Source organism: Halichoerus grypus, chromosome 13 (genome assembly GCF_964656455.1).
Source record: "Halichoerus grypus chromosome 13, mHalGry1.hap1.1, whole genome shotgun sequence".
Lineage (NCBI taxonomy): Eukaryota > Metazoa > Chordata > Mammalia > Carnivora > Phocidae > Halichoerus > Halichoerus grypus.
The window spans coordinates 29656628-29681939 of NC_135724.1; the positions used below are offsets into that span (position 1 = coordinate 29656628).

Sequence of the window (25312 nt, forward strand, 5' to 3'; positions counted from 1 at the left end):
ACACTATGGAATGCCTAGCATATAGACGTTGGATCTAGTTTCTGTTGAGAATCAGTGAAAATTCTCTGGCTTTGTGTTAAACTTTCATTCATTGATTGCTTCTCTTTTAGTCAAATCCAACTACTGAATTTATGTGCTTTAAAGCCATTAGATTAATTTCCATGCAAGCAGAGATTATGTTTAATGTGACATCAAACATTTGCAGGTAAATTTAAAAATGAAGAAGTCTAATTCTTGGATGTTTGAGAAGCATCCCGATGACTGGTGCTTTCACTATTTCTCTCCCATCCCCCAGAGTCATGGGAAGCCCCATATGGACTGTGGAGCTCCAGTAATTATGAGGATCCTAGTGACTATGTGTGTGTGTGTGTGTGTGTGTGTGTGCATGCGTGTGTGCACACACGCATACATGCATGGTGGGGCAATGAACAAATATTTGTTAGATACATGGGTCTGATTTTACTGGTTTATAGAAGTGGAGAGATATGTTATATCCATCCCATTGTATATGTATCCCCTATTTACTATGATCTGATGTGCATGTTTCATAATGGTTTATTAGGAACTCAAGTCTTGAATCTGAGGACTTTGATTTCTAAGCTTAGCTTTGGAATTTCCTAATTGCAAGACTTTCTTTTTTTTTTTTTTTAGTATTATTTTGTTATGTTATGTTAGTCACCATACATTACATCATTAGTTTTTGATGTAGTGTTCCATGATTCATTGTTAATTGCAAGACTTTCAACAAAGCATTTACCTTCTCTGAGTTTCAGTTTTCTTATCTGTAAAATAGGGTAATAATATTCTACCTTTCCAGTCTGTTGAGAAATTCATGGCAGATTAATTTGTTGGGATTAAGGAAAATTCTTCTGTAAAATTAGCAATTATCCTCACAATTTCCTTTTGCAGATAAATGGATCCCACAGGCCATGACATTTGCTCATGCATAATATATTCTATTTGATTCAGTTAAATTCACATCCATTTGCTCAGCAATAACTAAATGTTTGGTCCTGGGCTATTTGTGATATATGGTTCCTACCTGAACCAGAGGGGAAGCTAAGATATATAGAATTAGCTGGAGTATAGTATACAAACCTAACATCTTAGAGCAATGCAATAAATAAATGTAGGCACATTGAAGAGTGAGCCATTATTTCCATCTGGATTATTTAAAGAATGGAGCAGAGGAAACCAAAGTCAGTGTTAAGTCACTGGAGGAATTTTGAAGGCTTGGATATAGGAGACACTCTCTAAGCGAAGGCCTCAAACCAAATATGTTCTAGTAAAAGCAAAATCAGATTGGGCTAAGGTCCAGGACACATCTGGGGAAAAGTGAGAGATATTCTGGGAAAGGTAGATTACAGCTAGATCACTGAAGGGCCTGACTGCAAAGACTAGAACTGTGGACATCATACGCCAGGAAATATTTAAGAGTTTAAGCAGGGAGCTGACAGAGTCTAAGCAGTGCTAGGATAAGCAAATTAGCTTATTAGTAGTCCATAGGAAAGACAGATGAGTCACTAGGATGCAGACAATGGGGTAATTTTTTCTCTTCCCATTGTTATAGTCAGTGGTCAAAACAACGTCATGTTATACAGTGTGAGAAAAAAGCCACAGGTGGAGAGCTGGGCTTTGTGGCCATAATAATATATTCCTTGTTACATTATTACTTCATGACACCTATCTCGTCCTTTGACATAAGATTTTGGTCTGTTTTATTTGTGTTTGTGTCCTGCCCACTAGTCTCTACCATTGTCCCTCTTCCTTTCTAAATTCAGCTCATCCCTTTGATGTCAGATAGAGACCCGCCATTTCTGTGAAGCCACTCTTTGCTCTTCCAGCTCTTGTTATTCTTCTGCTTCTTTGAATACATTCTTAATTTATAATCTAAGGCACATAAGTAAATATCTAGCTTTGCTTATATGTTGCATGGTTAATTTATTGTATATTCATCTTGAATCTCTGATTTATCTCTCACACCTTTGTATATGTTGTTCTGTAATTTACACTTACTGTTTTGAGCGTGTCATAGATACTTGGGGAATTGTGCAGAGAAATTATTTGATGGAATTATGGTAATCCTGTTACTGTAATATCACTTATTCTCCTTCTCCGGCACTTTGAAATCAATCTGCACAGATAGAAATTTCAATCTGAATAGAGACAAAGAGATATTCAACTTTCAAGTCTCTGATTTTGTAGGAGAAACAAAAGAGGGACCAGAAAATAAGGACAGATCAGGGAAAATACTTCAACCTCTGCTGATACTTGAAATCAAATCTTCAGATGCTGGAGAAAACTGGATCTATGAATGTGTGTTTAACCACTTATATTCTTACTTTTGGGGTATACAAGCATATGGATATTTCTTCTCAGGGACAGAGAAGAGAAAAAAGTTATTCCTTTACAAATTTCACCTTATATGAAAGGTGAAATTTATTTGTTGCTACATTTATGTTCATAACTTGAAAGATCTAAACAGAAATTCATCTGAGTTTATAATTGCTCCTGCCTGCTTCATGGCTTAGAGAATTAAGCTGATTTTAAAGGACATCTTACATCTTATAAACTATAGGAGAAGGAAAAATGGAAAACTTCCAGATGAAGTCAATTAGGTCTAAATTATCCAGATAATTTGTATAAAAACACACACTATAAAAAGTATTGATGAGGAAATAGAAGCTTGAAGAGATTATGTGACTGGTCTATGGTCATTCTTTAAAATATGAAAAAATAAAAACAAAACTATCAAATATGTTTAAATTCATGACATGATAGCTTCTTTCCACCTCATTTTGTACTTATTTTATATGGCATCATCACTCCAAGATTTAAGACATTTATTTTTTTATTTTTTTTTAAGATTTTATTCATTTATTTGAGAGAGAGAGAATGAGAGAGAGCGAGTACATGAGAGGGGGGAGGGTCAGAGGGAGAAGCAGACTCCCTGCCGAGCAGGGAGCCCGATGTGGGACTCGATCCAGGGACTCCAGGATCATGACCTGAGCCGAAGGCAGTCGCTTAACCAACTGAGCCACCCAGGCACCCTTAAGACATTTAAAAGAATTCTGACGGGCACCTGGGTGGCTCAGTCGATTATCTGCCTTTGGGGTCCTGGGATCAAGGCCCACATCAAGCTCTCTCAGGGTCCTGGGATCAAGCCCTGTATCAGGCTCCCTGCTCAGCGGGGAGTCTGCTTTTCCCTCTGCCCCTCACCCTACTCTCATGTTCTCTCTCTCTCTCTCAAATAAATAAATAAATAAATAAAATCTTTAAAAAAATAAAAGAATTTGAGCCTGTAAGTGGATCTAAGAGGAAATTTTATGGGGCATATACAGATGAAGGAAGTAAAAAAAATCCAACTTTCTTGTGATTTTCTCTCTAAAAACAAGAAAATATACATTTTCTACATCACAAAATTTGGGATGATGATTGAGTACAACCATTTCTTGCATTGATGGTGGTGGGGTGGATACACAAACAAACCGGTGTATTAATAGGACTTTAATAGTAAAGGCGGCAAAATATTTTTCAAGTTTCTTTAATTTAATCTAAATTATAAATTTATTTAAAATGTATTAGTTTTCTGAAGATAAAAAGCAAATTGAATATCTGAATTTAGTGATAATGTTCAAGCTCCAGATGTATTCAAAACACAAAATTTGACCAGGTCAACATGGGACTATTTAGATCAGTCTTTTACTCCAAAGTAGTGCATATGTTTTCTTGAGAAACTGACAATGAAAATCAAAAAGACCAAAGAGTAGAAGTAATTGAGTTGGAATTTTAAAAAGAATTTGAGGGGCTCCTGGCTGGCTCAGTCAGTAGAGCGTGCAACTCTTGATCTCAGGGTTATGAGTTTGATCCCCATCTTGGGTGTAGAGATTACTAAAAAAAGCATTTGATACAGTGTGATATAAAAGAATAACATGTAAGTCTGGCAGGTACGTGGCCTTGATGAAATAGTGAATTGGCTGGGATACAGAAGCCAGACTATGTCGGTAAGCAGCCCTCCTAATGCAATTAGCAAAAATTCTGTTGCTCGGGTCATTTACAATTGAGTTGATCAAAGTATTAGAAAATATTTTTCTGATAACAATCATCAAAGAGATGGAGTAGACATTCTAGGAGGTTTTTCTTTTCTCTACTTAGGACTCCAAATGGCTAAGAATCAAGTAAGAAGTTCACAGGTAGAATATTCAAGAGAATAATTTACAGCCTGTTAATATGAGACAGTGTGAGGGTAAGAGAAAAATAGTGTTGAACTGTCTCATGAAGCAGGTAATGACGCCATATTACTTGCTTTAAACTTAAGAAGACCGGGGTAATTCAGTAAATCTAATTCAGTAACTAAAAGTAAGTAAATAAAAAAATAAATAAATCTCTTCCTCCAAGTTTGTCTCAATTAAATATATAGAACCAGATTAAGCTCAAAACAATTTATAATCTGCTTCATAATAAGAACTGTTGTCTTATTAGGCTTTGCATTTCTAGTCTCTAGCATAGTGTCAGACATGGAGTAGACATTAATGATTTAATGTTCATTCATTAATGAACTTATAATTGATATACCACACTGTAGAAACTATATAAACTGTATGAAACAATAGATGTGATGAAGACGTGAGAGGGCTAAAAAAATGCACATAGATATGACAATAATGCTATTTACACTATAGTAAGGACTAAAAGCATTCGTTCAAATGAGCTTCGAAGGGGAGAAATTAACATCTGGCCAGGGAATTTGGAAAGTCTTCATGGAGGGCTGTGCTTGTGATGGACAGGACATTAATAGCTTGGGATAGAGAAGCTGTCTATAAAAAGAGACAAATGAGAACAGCAAAGAAGTAAATAGTATGTGTATGGACAAAACTAAGTGGTTGAATTTCATTAGCTTATAGATATGTTTAGAGAAATTAGAGGAGACAAAGTGACAGAAGAAACTTTGGAGTACAGTATTCTTGTGGCTTTTCTCCCTTCCCCCTCATGTGCTTTCAAAGATCACCTTTCAGATAAATTAATTGATTTCAGGAGAACTTAAATAAAATCATGTAGAAACACAATAATAAAATAAACATCTACATTTTTATCGTATCAGTTGTCAATGTTTTGTTACATTTCATCCAGATGTATTTATATTTGTATATGTATGATATAAAACACTATCTCTTGTAATTCCATTATTATTCCCAGATATAACCTAGATAGATAATTTCAGGGATAATCTCCCAATCTGATTTTAATTTTTACAATCATATATATGAGAATATAAATAATATATTGGATTTTCTTGTACATTTTGTAAAATATATATGCAATATTATGACAGCATGTATAATTTTTCATTTTGCTTTTTTTCATCCAACATTGTGTTTTTTAAATTGCATCATATGTATAGTTTTCCATTGTGTGAATATAGCATCATTTGTGTATCTGCTCCTTGCTATAGGTCATTCAATTTGTTTTCTTTTTTTCCTAAACTTTGTGTTGTTTCAAACAATGCTGCAATCAGTATTCTTGTAAACATCTTGCTGTCCTCAATTTAGAAGTTCCTCTAAAGCAATGGTTCTTAAACTCCAACATGAATCAGAATCACCTAGAGGACCTGATAAAACAGATTTCTGGCCCCACCCTTGGACTTAAGTAGAAAAAGAGTGGAACTCAGAATTTGCATTCTAACAAGTCCCTGTCGATGCTTATTCTGCTGACCTTGGGGACCAAACTTTGAGAATGACTTCTCTAGAGAATAAAACTAGAAGGAGAATTTCTGCAATGTAGGATAAGTATATCTTCAGTATCACTAGATACTGTCAAAGTGCTCCTAAAATTGGCTCTTCCCTTATACACAACAATAGAGTATTAAAGAATTATGGTTTTCCTCATCTTGGCCAATTATTGATATTATCGATATTATTGTCAGTGCTTTGAGTGAAATTACAACATAACTGCTGTTTTTGTTTGTGTTTAGATGGTACTGGTGAAGATATATAATTTGCCATATATTTTGGGCTCATCGGTTTACCTCTTTAGTGAGTCTCTTATTCACATCCTTTGCTTATCTTTCCCATTAAATTTTCCTTCAATAATTTATGTGATTTTTTTATTAATATAGATATTAAGAGTGTTTTCTGTTATATATGTCACAGATAACTTTGACCAGTTTCTCTCTTATTTGTATCATTTCACATTTAATCTTGCTGCTTACTTGGTAGCTGGAATGTTTTCCCCATTTTACAGGTGATGACACATACGTCCATGTGTATGAGAGTATGGTCACAGGGCGGGCGTAAGGGCAGGGTCCAAGCCGAGTCTTGTCTTTTCTACCTTCTTAGACTTCTACCATGCCTTTCTAGCATATTTATTCTGCTCATCCGAGATCCCAATTAGTACACCTGGATTCTTCTGAATGTTCTCGAGTATGTGTCCGCATTTTGGCATTTTCCTTTGGATAGTTTCTGTGAAGGGTATCAAAATGGTACAGTATCAAAATGGTACAGGCTCAGCATAAATAATAAAACTCATATGCATAAGCTAGAAATCTCAAGCCTGCATTACACCATAAAGTAGGCAGCAGCGACATTTAAATGGGCAAAATGTATAAATTGAAATGTATATAAGGTTTAATTGTTCTACATTATGTTTGCTTAGCAGAATGGTTTGTTAGACATCCCTTAATTAAATTAAGGGAATGCATTCTCCAATACAAAAGTAGTTTTAGGCAATTGTTCAGAGACAGGCTGCCTTAAAATTTCTTTTTTGACGATTTTAGTTAAGGTAAAGACTCACTCTATGCTAATTACCTAATTATTTCACTTAATCCTCTCAAAATAATCCTGTATTTCTCATTAAAGTGTTTCATTAAATAAGTAATATAAATGTGGCTCAAAAATGTTAAGCAACCTGACTAATGCACAGAGCTAATAAGAGTGTGAAGCTGGGATTAAATCTTGGTCTCTTCCATTTTTTTTTTTTAAGCCTGAATTCTAGTAATACCAAAACTGCTTCGGAGAAGAGAACACTATTTTAGTTTCCAAAGAGAGAACTAGACTCCTTGAATTGAGGACATGCAAGTTCCATTGTTCTTTTCCTTGGTTGAATCACATCCTGAGCAATGAATTAACTGGAGGAGACAAAGCCTGTCGAGGAAAGAACTCAGCTGGTGAAGTTATAAACAAACCATATCATGGAGGGAAGAAGGAACTAGAGGTGTTCAGCTACAAGAGGAATTTTGTCTTAAATTCATTCCAAATCTTTGGAAGGCTGCAGTCTTGAAGGGAGGTTCATTTTATCTTGTGAAGTAATTAAACAAAGAAAAAGTTATGGAAATTATTTCAATATATGAAAGGATTTTTCTCTTCTAGAAAAGCTCTAGACACATATTCTATCCGTGGCTTTATTGCTTTGTTCCAGACAAGTATGGTAGGATGGGGTATTATACCAACTTCTCACAAGATCAAATGTAAACCATCAGAGAAGTTTTCTCTCTGACCAAAGGTTATTTAAAAACTTATTTTCAGCAAGAGATGGCTTTCGTCAAGGAAGTTACCACCAAAACACATGCAAAGAATATTGATGTAGACTATCTACATTTCCATTTTTTCTAGGTGCACAGTCAAAATGGACCCAGGGATGATTACATTCTTACATGACTTGCTTTAATGCTTATTTCTATATTATCAGATTCTTAAAGAAGTCTATGCCAGTCCAAACTTCAGTGAAGTTTCATCACTTAGATCCCCTTTAAGAGCAAAATTCTTAACATGGAAATAAAACAAGGTAATAATCTCAAATACAGATTAGTGTGAATGACTTAAATAAGCAAAATATTAACTCTGGAGTGATAAACTGTCAATCTCAGATCTGCTCAGCTAAATTTGGATTCTGCCTTTGACTTTCTAATTTCCTTTTTAAAAAAAAATCAAGTATGATTAACATACAGTGTTAGTTTCGGGTGTACAATAAAATGATTCAACAATTATATACATTTCTCAGTGTTCATCAGGATAAGTGTACTCTTTTTTTTTTTTTAAGATTTTATTTTATTTATTTGACAGAGAGATAGCACAAATAGGCAGAGCGGCAGGCGGAGGGAGAGGGAGAAGCAGACTCCCCTCTGAGCAGGGAGCCTGATGCAGGGCTCCATCCCAGGACCTTCTGGGATCACAACCTAAGCTGAAGGCAGATGCTTAACCGACTGAGCCACCCAGGCACCGCACGATAAGTGTACTCTTAATCCCCCTTATCTATTTCACCATCCCCTCACCCATCTCCCCTCTGGCAGCCATGAATTTGTTTTCTGTATTTAAGAGTCTGCTTTTTTGTCTCTTTTTTTTTTCTTTGTTTGTTTTGTGTCTTAAATTCTACATGAGTGAAATCATATGGTATTTGTCTTTTCTCTGACTGACTTACTTCACTTAGCATTATACCCTCTAGGTCCATCCACATTGTTGTAGATGACAAGGCTTCATTCATTTTTTTATTTATTGTATATATATACCAATGCTCATTGATTTCTTGACCACCACCTATTCTTATCCTCCATGTTCTCTACCTATACTTAATCTCTGATTCCCCTGGCCAACCTCTCAACCCCTTCTATTTTTCAGTCTATTTCTGTCAACTGTAAGATTTATAAGTGGGGAGACTTCAGACATGTGCATGAAATCTGATTAATCTAATGAACCAAAGTATCCTCTTCTAATAGTTCTCAAATGTTAGCATACATAAAAATCAGGTGGATGGAGAGAGAATGTACAAATGCAGATTCTGTGGGCCCAGCCGTCTAAAATTGACTCAGTAGATCCAGGATGGGGAACAGAAATTTGCATTTTATCACGTATTCCAGGTGAACCCGATGCAGGTGCCCCATACCAGTTGCCTTATCACTGAATTTGGTAATATAGTAATAACATCACTTTTGCTTATCTCAAGGGCTTTTGTGAGGCTTTAAATGAGATAGTATTTGGGCTGATGACTATGATGTTTATTATGATTATAATTATTAGAAATGCTACTCACATGCTTTGTCCCATGCACATTGCTTATTCCCTTTTAATTAGTCTGGCTTTCCTACCAGTAGCTGGATAATGTCAAGAAGTAGAACTTTAGAGATGCAAGTGATTGTGCAGATTCTGTACACCAAACCTTTCCATTCATTAATTCATCCATCTGCTCATTTGTTTACTCAGTTACTGTTCTGGAGGCAGGTGCAGCATTTACAGAAAAAAAACATGGAAAAGAGTTACCAACTTCTAGGTGAAGCCAAGAGAGGATTTTCTAAAGCAAACCTTTGATCTGGGTCTTGAATGAAAAGTGAAATCTTGGCAAACAATTAAATGTGGTATAAGCATAAGGAATGACTTGAACAAAAGGCATCTTAATAGAGAAATATTATCCTGTCATGCTGTTGGGTGGGTTTGAAATTTGTCCAGGAGGCAACAGAGAATCATTGGAAGCTTCTTCTATTCTTTTATTATACACACACACACACACACACACACACACACACACACACACACACACACACACTGTGTGATAATTATGCTCATGTGAAGAACTGAGTGGAATGTGGAGGTGAGGAGATGAGTTAGGAGTTTATTATAGTAGTCTAGGTAAAGAGTACAGGAACCTAAATTAGATCTGTAGGAGTAAAATAGAAGGAATGTGACTCAGGAAACACTAAATTAAAGTGAACATATTTGTCAATGATAGTCCCTAACAGGGGATAGAATCCGGAGCTTCCTCGTATCTGCTATACTTCATGGTGAGAACTGAGCCAAAGTCTGAGAAGATAGAGTAAGTTGGGGAAACTAGGGAAAGCCAAGAAAAATAGGTGGCAGTTAAGCTCTTGAGAGAAGGTACCATTTATCTAATGAGGGTAGTGCTGGGTCTGTGGCTAAGCTGGATTAGATTCTGAGGTACAAACCCAGGAAAATCAATTTACCAAAGCAAAACTAGAAAACAAAGAAGCATGGCCATAATGTGGATCTTTTGTCCCTAAATTATATACAATATTGTTTTCTTTCTTGTACCTACTTTTTTAAAATGCAAATTGGTCATAGATCAGTAGATTTAAAATGGTACTCTTTCACATCTCCCTGTAGCAGGGGTTTTAAAAATAGTTGTTAAGGTGAAAAGAAATTGAAACAAAAGAAAATGAAAAGGAACTCTTAGTTGATAAGGACACCAAATTATTCTTTAATTCTTTCCCTGTTATTCCACTTGTTTTTATATATTTTTTAAAATTTTATTTTATTATGTTATGTTAATCACCATACATTACATCATTAGTTTTTGATGTAGTGTTCTATGATTCATAGTTTGCATATAACACCCAGTGCTCCATTCAATACCTGCCCTTTTAAGTGTCAACCTGACTTGAATTATTTACATTCTGGGCTGGACGTGATGATGAATATGTTCTTGTTTGTCCAGGGAAGAAAGACCAATGGTCTTAATTAACTCTCTGGGTAATGCGAGGAAACTGCAAAAGGGTAAATTGAAGGAACGGTCAGGGAACTAGTCCCTAAGGGTGAAACACTGTAGAGTCTGATGCAGAAACTTCCAGTGTATCATGGGAGCTCTGGCATTTTAACTACTTCATCCGTTCCAGGTAGAGGCTGACAATATTGGTCAGAGAAAAATGGTGCCCTAAAAAAGGAAGGGACCAAGAAAAAGTTAAAATCCAATCATGTTGTGATCCTTGGAATCATCACATTCTTTTTCCATTACTTTTGGAAAAGGGAGACAAGATTGAGGTGATTAGGGCTACACATATCATTAGAGTAGAGGGTCCAACAAATGTCTAGAAAATTGAACTGAATAAAGCAGTGGGTATATTGTCAAAGCCATTGAAGGAACTTGGCCATTTGTGACTCTTCTCTATATCTCTGTATCTCATTTTTTTTTTTTTTTTGGCAGTTTTTACCTTGAACTGTGCCTCCATCATTTCTACACACACACACACACACACACACACACACACACACACACACACATACACACCCTACACATTTCTTTCTCTGGGATAGCACTGAGAGTTATTGTAAGCATAATGAGGAAAAATAAATGGGAAAGCTGTTTGCAAACAATACTTGGCACTATAGAGAAGCTTGCTAATAATTGAGGGTAATTAACTATTTCACAATAAAACCACATGCCTATAAGTTAGTAATTGCACTTTTTTTTTTTTTACCCTCACCTAAATCCAATTAGGTGAATTTGCTAGCAGTTGCCATTGCAATCTTGGTATCTATGGTAACCCCTGAGAAGGGAAAAAAAAGGGGGATAGGCTTTGTGTTGTTCTGTCTTCATATTTAAGTAGTTCTTGGAATGTGTATGTTTTAAGCTATAAGAACTACAATAAGTCACAGAGTGTTTTTGTTTAGCAGAGAACCATGTCTCTTAGGGATAAAGTATCATGTTGAAAGCAAGCGCTACTGGAATTAGTGGTACCAAAAAGAGAGGTGATACGATGCGCTGCAGATGCCATGATGCCCTGCTTTCTGATATATGGGGTGAATGAGACAGAGAGAAGGAAGGTGGGCTCAGACATCTCTCCAAACATTCAACGAACTCTGCCCCATGGAGTTTGAAGAGCCTTCATTTCTTCAGTGCTCAGTTGGATGTTTTCCCTGTCTCATAAAGGGTGGTAGAGAGGGCTTCCATGTATTCAGCCATTTCTTTCCATTGTTTAGAATAAAGGAGAACATGTTTCTGATGTCCCTATCTGTTCACTCTGATCACAGTTTCCATTCACACCAGAGTAGCTGAGTCTGTTACAAGGTGACAGCAAGAAGGAACTTTGGAGATCTGATTTGGATTTTAATGTGGCTACTGAGTAAAGTGTGAATGGTAGTGTGTAAGATGTGAGCTCCAGAGAGGGAAAACAGCTATCCCACGATTTATGGAACTAGCCCATGGGAAAGCTCTTTCGGGTGGTCCTCATATTGCCCCACTCCAACAACCTTATAATGAGAGAGGATATAGAGGATATAAATATATGTCATGGAAGCCCTTGCAGGAGCAAAATAACATCCTCTTGAATAAATTGTTTTCCTCACAGTTCAGCAGGAACATGCTTGGATTCATATCTGATTAGAATTTCTGGTTCAATTGCATTTTAATTCTCTAACAATTATTTGGAATTCAATTTTATCCTGAACTGCATCATTTAATTTTCCACCTGCAAATTACTTTGAAGTCCCCAGAGATAATGCTAACTAAGCAGAGGACATCATTACAGTGTTCTTATTACTTGATAGCTACAGGTACTAATGAATAACCTCAAGCATGGCGGTATTTATTTTTCCGTGAGGCCAGATGTCGGTAGTTCTCCAATGGTCTGACTAATGTCAGAAGTTCCCCCTCAATGATGTAGGAGAGAGGGGAGCATATGTTCTGGTTTTCTGTCTAGATTGAAATATTCTTGGAAGGATCATCTCTTATGTACTTATAATTCTTCAATGCCTAGTATTAATAACTATCATTTATTGAATCATAACTCTGTGTTAGGGACTTTGCAAACATTGCTAATCCCCATACCAATGCTACAGAGAGGATATTAGCCATCTATCTTCCCCCTTTTTTATTACAGATAAAGATACTAATGAACGTAACAGTTAAATAATTTATTCAAAATCTCACAGCTAAGGTGGGGCAGAGGAGAATAAAAACTACTGGAGTCAATGAGTCCAGGTCTTCCAATGTTTTCCCATTATATCACACACAGAGTATCTCATTCCACATAGTACGATTTCAACATTTCTGCAATGTGTAGTGTACTATATGAGAGCTAGGGCTTAGGGGCATGGAGGGTCTCTACAAGGAAACAGATGTCATGATCAATTCCAGAAAGAATTTTGCAATAGTAATACCACATTGCATTCTTCAACATTTCCAATGCATTCTTTGAATTCACAGTAATTTCTTTTTTTACTTTATGTTAATAAATGTTGTTATCTGTGTTTTTACATAAAATGGTGCTGAGGCACAGAAAAAAAAAAATAATAATAACATGGGATCCATGACTGCCAGCCCTGAAAAGGAGACTTCAGGGATTATTAGGTACAGGTATATCATTTCACAGGTAATAAAAATGGAGAACATTTGCTAATTGTCTCCACTGTGCCCACTACTGTGTTAAGCATGATAAAAGTTTTATTACATCTAATCCTTACCTGACCCCTGTGAGGTTAAGGATCCAGGAGGTTACAGAGGTTAAGCATCTTACCCAAGATTCCTAACTAGTTAGAGGCAGAGTAAGTATGAGGATTTCTCATGAGGCTTGGATTCAAACCTCCCAAAATTTGTTTGAGTTTTTCCCTGGATACATAGTTACTACACAAGATACGGCCACTTCACTCATTCTTGTGGCCCCATGGTTTAGAATGATAAAGATAAAAACCAAAAAGCTCTCCTATAACCTCAGCTACATTCTCACAGCCTTTAGGTCACATGGAAAGCTTTCTCCTACAGACTAAGTAGCCAAAGAATAATCTCAAGTCACATGTCCAAATATTTTGGGTATCAAGGATGATTTGCTTGTGAAAGTAGGGGGCTTCACTGCCTTCTACATGGTTGCAGTGATGGAAATATACCTTACGGCAATCCGCAGCACAGAAGTCACCCTCCTCTGAAATCTTTTTCCCAGAACCAGTGAACCAAATTTGAAAACATGATTTTCAAAATGACATTTCCCTGCTTAAAGCCATTCTATGTCTCTCCATCTCATTACAATGCAATCCAATCTCCTTCCTGTAATGTGAACATCTGCTACGGTTTCAGTGATTTTTTTTTTTTTTTTTTTTTTTGTCTCTTGCTGGAATTTACCTCAGCCCACATGATTGGAGCAGGGCGGACTTTATGCCCGGTACTGTTTGAATCATGTGAGCTCCATCAGCACACACCAGCTTCATAGCCTCAATACATGTTTATGGACATGCATGTGACCAAAGCTTGACCAATGAGAATCTTCACAGGGGAGAATGGAAAGAGGATCAATTTCTCTTCTGAGGATGCGCAGGAGAAGAAAGAGGAGAATAGCTGATGGCTATCTTTCCCAGGACATATGAATGGAGAATGTGGTTGAGAAGAAAGGAAACAGTAAAGTTCACCTGAGAGAGAGACACAGAGAGAGAGAGAAAGAGAGAGACAGAGAGAGACAGAGAGAGAGTGTCTCCTGACCGCTTGCTTTCATTCCTACCTCATGCTATACTTTTAAGCCAGTCCCACATTGGAATTTGCAGCGATTTAAGTTAATACATTCCCTTTTATCACTTTGCTTAGTTTAAGTTGGACTTCTAACACTTGAATCTACAAGAGTTCCATCTCGCCCACATGGACTATACGTTCCTCCTTGATCTTGATGCTGCCTACTTGTCAGTCTTCCTCGACGTCACTCTCCTATTTGCTTACTGCACTTGAACCATACTGACCTTTCATTTCCTATGTGTCAGCGGCTTTCCCAACTTTACATATGCAGTCCCTCTGCCTGGAACTCCCTCTCCCTGATGCTTTACATGGTCGGCCCCTTTCAATATTTAGGTCTCCGATCAAATTTTACCTACTCACATGTTCCCTGACCTCTCTCTAAATAGACCCATCCCACATATTGTCAACTATAGGTTTTCTGTCTGTTACTTTGGTACACATTCCTAATTTTAGTTTCATATACATTATTTGTGCATCTGAGTTTGCCTTGCTTCCTCATCCCTAAAAGCCTGTGTACTCTATGATACTTAGAACCACACGTGATTTATTCACTACTTTGTCAGAACATAACACAGTCTCTGGTGCATGGTAGTCGTTCATTTTTGAATGGATGAATAAAAAAAATTATCCTCCTAAACATAGGCTGAAACTATCTGAAGGAAATTAAAGATAGAGATGGAAATAGAGACAGAAAATGTCGAAGTTTTCCTATAAGCAAATCAGATAGCAATCATAAGACTTCAAGAAAAATTAAAAAAATAAAACTTCACACATGATTATTTATTTAATTTTAAGATGTATTTATTTATTTGAGAGAGAGAGAGAGCAAGAGCAGGGGGGAGAGGCAGAGGAAGAGCCTACAGCGCTTTTTCCTCAGAACTATTGCACGTGAGCATCTTTTCCAATCATTTTAGCAATGACGTAGGCCTTGCCCTTAAGTAGCACCCTATTCTTACAGACCTCCTCAAAGTAGGTGAATGATTTTTTCTTCTGTGGAAGTTTCCACAATGCTGAGCATATCCACCCTTAACTATTTGGGGGGACCATTAACTGATTTATTGGCCTTGCAATAAACCTAGTCATGCCAACTAAGTTTAAGCAGTTTATAATAAAATCCAGGAAAAATCTCTAAGCCCGTATTAGAATGTTTAGTCTTATCCATAAAAAGAAATATTGGTAAAATCATCATATCAAATAAATTTCAAATCAATTAAATTTCTTTCTTGTAAGGACCTGATCAGAGACCGTAAAAGGAGACAAAAACAATTCTCCACAGAGTTCAGATGCATTACAATGCCAGTGTTGGGGGGGCGTGATTGAAAAGACGTGACCTGCAATTGGCCCCTGAGCTGAACCCAGGCACTCAGAGGCTCCTCACCCCTCCCTGTGGGAACACCTCCCCACCCTTCCCCTGTGAGAACCCTCAGACTATGGGTTTTGCTTGCCTTTCCTGCTCCCAGAGCCTGCTGCAAGGACACAGCTGTGAGATGGTGATGTGATATTGAAAACGCCTGCATGGTATACACACCTGAACCCACTTAGGGCCTCTTGAAACGCTTTTAAGTTTTAGAGGATGGGTCCGTGGGTCCATTTGTCTTGCTGCCACAGAAGACGAGCTTTGTAAGTAAGTTCCCTCTTCTGTCATTAGAATTGCCATCTGCCAACCTGGAGTACCTGCCTCTTTGGTCTCTCCCTGCCCTCTACATTGGGAGCCGGTTTCAGATGACACCAGGAAAGCTCCCAGAGGGTTGTGAACCTACAGCCAGGAGAGGAGTTTATAGATCAAGGTCTAGTCAACTGTGATTATTTATGGTGCTAGAGTTTTATGTTATACACCCCTATCACGTCTCAAATCCAGTGACTTCTCTTCTGGTATGAGACATAATTGACAATGCTCAATTTTGAGAGAGACAGACTAAAAAAAATTGCAAAAAACAAAACCCACCACGGTTGGAGATTAAGGAGGACCTGCCAACAACCACAATACTAAAATAATCATCCTTTAATCAGTAAGAATGATTTTACTTGGGGATCTATTATTCAATAGTCACTGTTCAGAATAAGAGTTTTATTGGGGCAGAAGGAAAAAAAACTAAGCAATAAACAGACTGTAAGAAACACTGTGGTCTGATTAGTGCCGTTTTGTGAGAAAATCATGACAAAGAGCAATCTTTGAGAAATTTCCTCCCATGGCTTATAAAAGCATTTGCTTCTGATTGACTTCTCTTATTTTTATATACACAATATTGAAGGATGAATTATTTATTGAATATAAGAGGCAAAAAGACTAATGAGCAGTTTCTGGGTACCTTATTAAAAAGACAACTCCATAAACTATTCCTGCTGCAACAGGGAACGTGGGCCTTCCCGGGAAAGAAATGCCCACTAACTTCTGTGTGAACTTGGAATTCCACTCATTTCTGGAGTTTTACATCAGAAAAGAAAGGGAGTTCATCCTTGCCAAGTGTCTATATGACCTTTTTTGACCTATGTCTTCCATAGTCAGAGTGGGTGACTTAGCTGAATAAAGATCTTATGTCCCCAAAATGGTCTAATTGCATTGAACAAGAGATGACCATTTAAACCACATTTGGTGACCAGCTTCTTCTGCTCAGGGCTCACCAGAAGAAACGTAATATACACTGCCCCCACCACTCTGTGTGTCAGTGGATTCCTGATCCTTCCTGCTATCATCCGTCACCTGATACCCTCTTCTGATGCTGCTTTCATTCTCTTCAATTATTATAGAAATAGAATTCTAGAACTTAAAATCTCACTACCATTGCTACTGTTTCCCCCTCCTCATAAATCATAGAATAACAACTGTATATTTGGAAGAAAAATTTTAGGTATGCAGTCAACTGATAATGTCTTCATTACTTCTCCTTGGAAAGAAAATAAAGAGAGAATATTTTTACAGGAAACCAGAGAATCCAAAACAGACTTTTAGGATTGACGGAAGAGTCATTGTGCACATCCAAGAGAGATTTTAATAAAGGGGAAAGAAGGGAAGATGTCTGAAAGTCCCAAGGAGAGTTTAGGGAATGAACACTACCTTTGGAGGAATTAGGCATTTTATTATAAAAGAGGCACAGATGAGCAGAGATATTAAATCTCCTTGATTTTGATTGGATGCGTGCATATTTAGAATATTAAGCTTCTGTGAGATGGTGAAAAAGGCTAACCGTTGTGTAATTGTTAGAGTGAAGTGATCAGAACATGTTTGTTACTGCCGGCCCTCGCTGAGTGGGACGGCCCCGGACGCGGAAACCATTCTCTGCACGTGTCCCACTCGGCTACAGAGCTGGAGATCAGGGAGTAAAGGGATAGGGTAAGGGACCGAGCCCGAGCTTCTGTGCGAGTTTTAGTACAGCTGCAGGTCTGGGCAATTCTAAACCGGTCCTCAAAAATGAAAGCCTTCTCTTTGTGTCTGCAGTCTGCTGGGGGAAGCTGTGCGGGGAGAGAGGATTCAGAGGTGGGGCAGCAGCGTGTCCTCAAGTGAAGAGCTACTGCAACGAAGGTAAGAAAACAAGATTCACTCCATAGCTGCATGACCTCGCAAACGATTTAAACTTGCCTAGCCCTGGGATCACATCTGTAGGTAATGATAACTGCGTTTTATTCACACCAGACTTAATTAACTTGAAGTCAGGTGGGTAGCAATAACTAGCACTTCTCTGGTTTGTGCCTGTTGTCTACTGAGGGAATTCCTGCTTGCCGCCTGTCCACCAGTCTCTTCATCATTTGAGAGGGGCTTTTTTGTAGAAGCTGCACATGTGTATCCATTCTCTCTCTCTCTCTCTCTCTCTTTTTTTTTTTTTGCCTCTCCCTATTCCGCATCTATCATGCTTCCCATGAAGCCATGAAAAATGGGAGCTACTGGTTTCTCCTCTTACAGATGTCCACATACATGAAAAGGATGCTTACCCACTTGTACCTCTGAGGCCGTTACAAATCTTTTCTCACAGACTGAACAGCTGTATTGCTGGATTTTACTAAATTCCCTGAGGGTGTGTGTGTGTGTGTGTGTGTGTGTGTGAGAGAGAGAGAGAGAGAGAGAGAGAGAGAGAGAGAGCATCTGTGGAAGCATGGTAGGATGAGGTGGTCTCTACCCTCTCTCTGCAATCTATTTTAAAAAACAGACCACACCTGGAATAATTTACCAACAAGAGCCTTGCAGAAAAATATAAGCCAGTTGCAAATGACTATTTGGAGTCAAAACCCTGCTGGAGGTAAGTCATAGCCCGGCTGGTGAAAGGAATTGAGCACATTACCTGCAAAAAGTCAGACAAGAGGAAATAGAAACTACAGACTGTGGCTAAGGAAATACGAGATACTGTGTTTGGATACTGAGTAGAATCTTGCTTTGCTTTATGATCTGACCTGCACAACCCCCCCAGAATTGAAAGGTCTTCATGGACTGGAAATTGGAGTTAAAGGAATTTGAAAGATTATGAACACTAAGGGGTGATGAGAGAGAAATTTCAATATGTACCTGCGCCATGACATCAACACCGCAGGGGGCCGTAGAACAGAAAGCTGTTAACAGGCTGAGGGAAGGCCAGAGAATGTGTAGGCTGAAGGGAAGAGAAAACAGGAAAGACTGAAAAAAGTGAGTCGCAAACTAATGAAGGAGATCCTGGGCGAAAATGTACTGTGAATAGTAGCCAATATTCAGATGACCACAGAGAAAGCAACCCTGCTAAGAAGGGGATACATACATTCACATTTCTTTTGAGAGAAAAATGACTTTAACGGAATACGATAGCACATCATATGCTTCTGAGTGGGGAAAATGGGAATGTTGAAGAAAGGATCAGTCAAACCCCAGAGCAATTGGAGAAATAATTGTTACCCAAGTCAGCTGAAGAAATCTCCGTGATACCAGATTAGTAAAAGGTCTCTTAGAGAAGTCTCATAGGGAGTGCTATAAGTACAAAACAAAGTGATGAATTTGTGCAGTGGACAATCCCCAACCTAACCAGCTGAAAAACATTAATACAAGTCAGTTTGTGGTACCTCTGTATTCATAAATGGCTTAAGGGCATTTTTGAAATGCCAACATAATAACAGTGTAATTGTGAAGATAATTGAGATCACATAAAAACGAAAGTTTCTGAGAGTTGTATACATTATTATTAACATAAATATTATTGTGATATCAATGAATGGGATTTTAAAAATAGAAACCAATTACTGTATGAAGCCAAACTATTATAAAAATAAGTTGTTTACCAAGGAAAATGGTGGAGAGGGGTGTCTACAGCAGACAAAAATGCTCTATTCTTACCAACCCATTTCACTGCCTTCCTGAGCACATGGGGAAATTCCATTTCCCACTCCCACTCAGTTACACTGATGTATAACTCATTCTGGCCAATGGATTGTGGAGAGCAATGATATAAGTCACTTCTAGGTCTTTAGCTGTAAAACTTCTCTTGGGTGCTTTCACTTCTTTCATGCTGGAGGCAAAGAACTGTGGATGGCAGCCCTCTCTCTGCCAGCGGAAGTGGGAATCCATGAAACAGCACATGGAGGATAATGGCCCTGGAGAACACATCCATGTTGGATATTACAAGCTGATGATATAAACCTTTGTTATGCTGGGTAACTCTGACTGGAGATTTATGTATTATCACTGAACACTATCCTACTTGGAATAACATATCACTAATTACATACACTTTCCAAGACTTAGAATTATCTTTTGTCCCAGGAGACACTTGCAGTTTTCTTTTTTTCTGACAATGGAAAATGCCTTTGGTGACACAAAGTTTAAAATGTCAACTCTACCCAAGAGTTGTATAATTAACTTTGTCTCTTTCTCTCACTCTGATACCATCCCCTTGGCATATTCACGTGGCAATGTGGAAACAAGCTCAAAGTGACATACTTCTAATGTGGTTTGTGTAGCACAGACTATATTGTAATTTTATCTACTTTTATTCTGAACAAACATCTTCAGTGAATGGAATCTAATATGTGCTTAGACATTTTTAGTAGCTGCTGCTACCTTTTTTCCATTTGACTCCTGTAATATTGTGAATTATAAATATATATTTGGTCTTCAATTCCTTTCCTGGCAAGTGGCTCTTAAAACCCTTGGAAACTCCTGTGATGAGAGCCATAAAGATGTCTTTGTTAGGTTAATAAGGTTACTTTTGAAAAGCACCTTAGGATGGGGGCTGGTTGCAATGGAGCCAACCATGTGATTAGAGGATTGGAGATTTCAGTACTACTCTGAACTTTTGGGAAGATAGAGGGGCTGGGTTTTGAATTTGATCACCAATGGCCCATGCCTGTGTCATGCCTGAGGAATGAAGCCTCCTCATAAACCCAAAAGGACAGTGTTTGGAAAACAGTGTTTGGAAAGCTTCTGGGTTGGTGATAATGTGGTGATCTGGGGAGAGTGGTGCTCTTTTGGAGAGGGTATGGGAGCCTCTTACCCCTTTCCCATACCTTGCCCTATGCATCTCTTCCATCTGGCTGTTCTGAATTACAACTTTTTGTAATAAACCAATAATCTAGTAATTAAAATACTTCTCTGAGTTCTGCTCACTAGCAAATTAAACACAAAATGGGGTTTTAGGAACCTTGGATCTATAGCCAGTTGGTGAGAAGCACAAGTGATGACCTGGACTTGCAATTTTCTTTCTTTCTTTCTTTCTTTTTTTTTTTAGATTTTATTTATTTATTTGACAGAGAGAGAGAGAGAGAGTACAAGCAGGGAGAGAAGTAGAGGGAGAGGGAGAAGCAGACTCTCCGTTTAGCAGGGAGCAGGATGTGGGGCTTGATCCTAGGACCCAGGGATCATGACCTGAGTTGAAGGCAGATGGTTAACCAACTGAGCCACCCAGGTGCCCCTGGACTTGAAATTTTCTTAAGTGTCTGTGTGGGAGTCAGTCTTGTAGGACTGAGCCCTTAGGCCTATGGCATCTGATGCTATCTCCTGGCAAATTGTGACAGAATTGAGTTACATTATGGGATAACAGCTAGGGTCTGAGAATTGCTTGATGTGGGGGGAAAAAACCCATACATTATAAATGGGTGCAAAATTTTAACTCAGATACATTTGTAGTCCTAGCATATTATTTATATTAATTGTAGTTAAGACAGATTTTTCATAATTATCTTTCAGTATGTATTTTTACTCATTTCTTTTGAAGTTAATATAGGTTGACTTTTTTAAAGACTTCATTTTTAGAGAAGTTTCAGGTTTGCAGGACAATTCAGCAGAAAGTGCCTCTTTCCTAAGTAACTCTCTACCCCACTTGTACAGCCTCGGCCGCTAGCAACATCCTGCACCAGAGTGACACATTTGTTGCAGTCAATGAACCTATGCTGAACAGTATTATCATCCAAATCTGTAGTTTATGGTAGGGTTCAATCTTGGTGTTGTACATTCTGTGGATTTTGAGAAATGTATAATGAGGTGTATCCATCATGATAGTACCATATATAGCGGTTTCACTGACCTAAAAATCTTTTGTGGGCTATCATTCATCCCTCCCTCTCTACATCTTATCACCCGCTGATTTTTTACTGTCTTCATGGTTTCACCTTTTCCAGAATGTCATATAATTGGAATCATATAGTATGCATTCTTATTTCATTTAATATTATGCATTTAAGATTCCTCTATGTCTTTTCATAGTTTGATATCTCATTTCTTTATAGCACTGAATAATAATCCATTGTCTGGATGTACCACAGTTGATATATCCATTCACCTACCAAAAGATGTCTTGGTTGTTTACACATTTTGGCAATTATCAATAGAGGTACTATAAACATCACATGTAGGTTTTTGTGTTGACATGAATTTTTAACTAATTTGGGGAAATACCGAGGAGTATGATTGTTACAGTATATGGTGAGAATATGTTTGATTTTGTTAAGAAACTGCTAAATTGTCTTCCAAAGTGGCTGTACCATTTTGCATTCCCATTAGGAATGAAAGAGTTCCTCTTGCTTCATGTATTTGCTAACATTTGATTTCTGTGTTTTGGATTTTGACCATTCTAATTGATGTGTAGGGTACCTCCTTGTTTTAATTTGCAATTCCCTAGTAACATATGATGTTGGGCATCTCTTCCAATATTCGTATCTTCTTTGGTAAGATTTCTGTTCAGATCTCTTATTTCTTAAAGGATTATTTTCTTATTCTTGAGTTTAAAGAATTCCTCATGCATTTTAGGTAACAGTCCTTTTATCAGATGTCTCATGTAAGTATTTTCTCTTAGTTTGTTGCTTGTCTTCTGATTCTCTTGACAATGTCTTTTGCAGAATGGAAGTTTTTATTTCATGAATTTCAATTTATCAATTACCTTTTAAGTGCATAATTTCTTTAATGTATCTAAAAGTCATTGTCAAACCCAATGACGTCTAGGTTTTCTCCTATGTTATTTGCTAGGAATTTCATAGTATTGTGCTTTACATTTAGGTCTGTGATATACTTTGAGTTAATATTTTTCTGTGTCTAGGTTCTTTTTTTTCCCCCACATGTGGATGTCCAGTTGTTCCAGGACCATTTATTGAAAGAACTATCTTGTCTCCATTGTATTTTCTTTCTGTATTTGTCAAAGATCAGCTGACCTTATTTGTGTGTGCCTACTCTGGGCTCTCTACTCTGTTACATCAATCTCTTTTTCTATCCTTTTGGTTAGTCCAGGTTTTGAACATTGCTGCTGATTTCTATTATAGATAAGAAAGGGCTTTAAATTTTGTAAGAGGAGAGTAGGCTGATTTTTAAGTCTTCCAAGACTTATTATCTTTTGAAAGCCATCCCAGTTTTCCACCCTTGGCAACTTCATTCAAATAGTATGCACACACTAGCATACAGGACAAGGTAATCCAATTTATTTCACCCAGTCTTCTAGTGAATAAATATATAGTTAATTGCTCTTACCAATATATATAGAAGTCTTTAAATCTAGAACTGAATCATAGAAAAGAGTAATATTTTACTTAAATATTATGGTTAATAAAAAATTAAGTATGAAGTGGAGATTGACCAAAATGCCAATTTGCCAATTTTCTTGAGTGTTAGAGCATTTTTTTATTATCCAAATTGAAATACAACCATTTTAACCTTTCCTTTCAAATCTATTTTTAATTTAATCACTGAATGTGCTCAGAAATTGCTAATATTTTCTCCCACATTCAACACACTTTCAATTGTTTGCAGAACTTGATTATTGCTATTTCATAAAATATTTATTTTAACATATAGGAGTGGATCAATTTTAAATATACTTAAAATTGATTAGATTTGTTTTCATTGAAATAGTATTTAAGAAAGGCTTTTTATTTTACCTTTTTAATCTAGAAAGAAACAGAAAAAATTTCCTTATAAGGTGCTTTTTGACCTAGTTAATTCATTAATTTGAATAATTTAGATAGTGTTTTCTTCATTGTGAGTCCAATACTAGGTATGAATCCAGGTGCAAAATCACCTCTGATAATTATACTCTTGGATAAATGAGACTGAATTGCTATGATTATGAGGAGATTCTTCTGCTTTCCCTTCTAAGGGCAATCAAGTAGCTGGAGAAGTAGATTCTTCAGCCTCTTAGATGTAATGCTTTTTGAATACTTGGCTGAAATACAGTTATTGCTAACAGAAATGATTTATAAATCTAAATGTAACATACTTCAATATTAGTTTTAGACATAAATTTCAAGAAATTCCAATGTATTATTTTTGTTTATATAAGTTGATTATATATCTTTGGTGTATCATTATAAAAATATATCAGTGTTTCTTTACAAACCCTTTAGCACCTGATAAACACGGAAAACAAAAATTACATTACAAAGAAAGTAACTTCTATATTCCGGATTAGAACTGGGAAAGAACTTAGAAATCAATCAGTATTACAATTTTCATTTTCTAGATTAGAAAACCAGGAATCAGAGAAGAAAAGGCAAAGTCACAGGCAACAGGCAGAGCAAGATTGCAAGTCCAGAGAGGTGGGAAACTCAAGAGATAAGTTCCCAAATTGTTCCAATTCTTTGCTTGGAGAAATAACTGACTACAGCATAATGAGCTAGAATCTAATCAGAACCCAGCAGATCTGCTGAGAGGAGGAGGCGGAGACGTGTGGGAAGGGAGGCTGAAGCAAGTCGGTATCTACAATGCAGTAGAGAGGGGGAATTGAGGAAGGAAGGTAATTTCCAGAAACCTGTTTGAGTCTCAGGTGAGTCTTCAGCTGAGGATGAGGCAGCACATGCACAGAATAAGGCTACTTGAGGGTCCCCAAGAATAGGGGTCATGTAGCTGAGAACAGAACAGAGATACCAAGAGGTCTAGTGATGGTGGGGGGCATTATATTTTCAAAGAGAGGCAGAAATGCCTAGACTACATTCTCCAATATCCTGCTGAGACTTCAGAAAATTCTCCTGTAAGAAGCAACCACACCCTAAAATAGGACCTATTCTAGATCCACTCTAAATCAAATCCTTACAAGATAGGCAAGAAAGACAGACTTTGAATACCATCTAGTTAGAGGGGTTTGAGAAACATTTTAGGTTTTCCAGAGATCTGCCCTAACAATGCATGAAAGCAAGTCTACAGTAGGATAGGGTAGTCACTCAGTAATTTTACTGCCTACTACAAAAATCAGCAGTCTTCAGAGAAAGATAACAGAATCCAAAATTTTTACAACATACTATCTACATTGTCCAGGATGCAACAAAGAATTTGCTAGATAAGCAAAAAACTGGAAACTCATACCCATAGTTCAGGAAAAAAGGCACTTAATAAAAACTGACATTGAAATAATCTGGATACTAGATTTAGCAAACATGTTAAAAAAGCTATTATAAAATATACTCACATAATTAAAGAAAAATATGATTTTAATGAAGAAACAGGAAACAACAGAGGAAATAAAATTATAAATAAGGAAAATGGATGTTTTATAACTGGAATTTGCTCTAACTAAAATAATAATAAACTTAAGTGGACATAATAACAGAAATTTTATGATCTACTATAAAGTTACAGACGTTTAAAAATAGTCATATTCATATAAAAATATATATATAAGTCAATGGAACAAAATAACAATCCAGAAATAATTCACATGTATATGTT

At 37.1% G+C, this 25312-nt stretch overlaps 1 protein-coding gene across 2 annotated transcripts in view; it reads left to right on the forward strand.

Moving 5' to 3' along the window:
* The window catches only part of RIT2 (Ras like without CAAX 2), a 474354-nt gene that overhangs the window by 4921 nt on the left and 444121 nt on the right, over positions 1–25312 (forward strand). The window contains exon 2 of one of the 2 annotated variants that reach the window (XM_078060386.1): positions 17651–17734. The exons of the other annotated variant lie outside the window; for it this stretch is intronic. The gene's annotated coding sequence lies outside the window, so the exon portion shown is untranslated. The remainder of the gene's footprint in view (positions 1–17650; positions 17735–25312) is intronic. 2 annotated transcript variants of the gene reach the window in all.